Raw genomic sequence first — 1,814 nt, 5'->3', positions numbered from 1 at the left:
TATGTGGCTTAAATGAGACAATACGTTCAAACCACCAATATACATTTCTAAGACTAAGCCTGTTGGATCTTATCACAGGTCTCGCTTAATAAAGCCAGGAAAATACCCTATTTTATCATTAGGGCCTATCCATAAGATTGAGTGAAGAAGAAAATAATAACAAAAAAAAAGGAATTTTTTTTTTTTTTTTGAGACGGAGTTTCGCTCGTCACCCAGGCTGCAGTGCAATGGTGCAATCTCGGCTCACTGCAACCTCCACCTCCCGGGTTCAAGCGACTCTCCTACCTAAGCCTCCTAAGTAGCTGGGACTACAGGCATCCATTACCATGCCTGGCTAATTTTTGTATTTTTAGTAGAGACAGGGCTTCACCACATTGGCCAAGCTGGTCTCAAATTCCTAACCTCGTGATCCACTCACCTTGGCCTCCCAAAGTGCTGGGATTACAGGCATGAGCCACCACGTCCAGCCAAATGGAAAATATTTTTATAGTCCTGCAGGAAAAAAGAATGCACCAAGTTGAGATCAAGCTTCCTGCTTTGTTGTTGTTTCCTTTTCCTTCTCCTTTGAGGGAAAACACTAAAAGGGTATATGTATATGCAGAGTAGGGAGGAAAGAGTAGTAAGAGGGATGCCCTTAAAACCATCAGTAGAGGAAAGCATGAAGGTACATAGACCTCAGTCAGCACAGGTCGCCCTGAGTGAAGTGGTCAGGTGAGAGAGCAGATGCTCTGGTTTGCACTCCTGAGTGTTCTTATATTACCTAGACACTGAGTTGAGAGTCACTGGGCCTGCTGGAGTGCCCTCTGGATGATGAGTTCCATAGGTTTAGGAAAACGGCCAGGTTCTCAGAGCCAGATCGATGTTGCAGAGTCTGAAAGTCTAGCAAGTCTCCAACATAAGCAAGAGCTAAGAGAAGTCCTAGTAAACCTAAGAGAAGTACAAAGGTGGTCCCTGATCAAACCATGAAGCCAGATTGCAAATTACACAAGCCATTGATCTCACCTGCAAAGATCAGCAACAAGCTAGACAAGGATTATTATCCAGAGATCAGAGGAAACAGGTGCTTCTGTATCCAAAACCAATTATTTCATGACAAGATTATGAAAATTACTCATTCCATGGTACCTTACACCCAGAACAATCTAGGAAAGAAGCCTAAAATGTGGGCAGGTGACTTCAAAATCAGAGACTAAATGATTTCTCTTAGACATGCTGAGTACCACCTAAAGAGCCAGTGGAATATATCATAACTTTTTTTTTCTGATGAGTCAAAAGATGTGAAGTTTTGTGAAGAAAACCAGTTCAGTTTAATATGGCATCTCAGTTGTAGTATGAATAAATGTATTGCTTTTTAAAATTGTTATTTGTATTAGAAATAACAGTAGGGGCACTATCACTGAGAGGCTTATCACTGGTAGTGTAAGCTGCTGTGGTGGTAAGAGAAGTTTCACAGGGGTGGAATCTGCTAAACAGACTTAGACGTCTCAAAAGGTTACTGGGTACTCACCAGGTAGTCACTAGGTAGATAAGGAAAGTATATTCTAGACCAGGCTTTACCGACCTGTATCCCACTTTCGGCCCAGGACAGCTTTGAATGTGGCACAACACAAATTCGTCAGTTCTCTTAAAACTATGAGTTTTTTTGTGACTTTTTTCTTCTTTTCTCTTTTTTCTTTTCTTTTCTTTTCTTTTTTTTTTTTTTTTTTGAGATGAAGTTTTGCTCTTGTTGCCCAGGCTGCACTGCAATGGCATGATCTCAGCTCACTGCAACCTCTGCCTCCCAGGTTCAAGTGATTCTCCTGCCTCAGCCTCCC

This window comes from Colobus angolensis, unplaced genomic scaffold (assembly GCF_000951035.1).
Source record: "Colobus angolensis palliatus isolate OR3802 unplaced genomic scaffold, Cang.pa_1.0 Scaffold256, whole genome shotgun sequence".
NCBI classification, from domain to species: Eukaryota; Metazoa; Chordata; class Mammalia; order Primates; family Cercopithecidae; genus Colobus; species Colobus angolensis.
Note: the sequence above shows the minus strand (reverse complement) of the source record.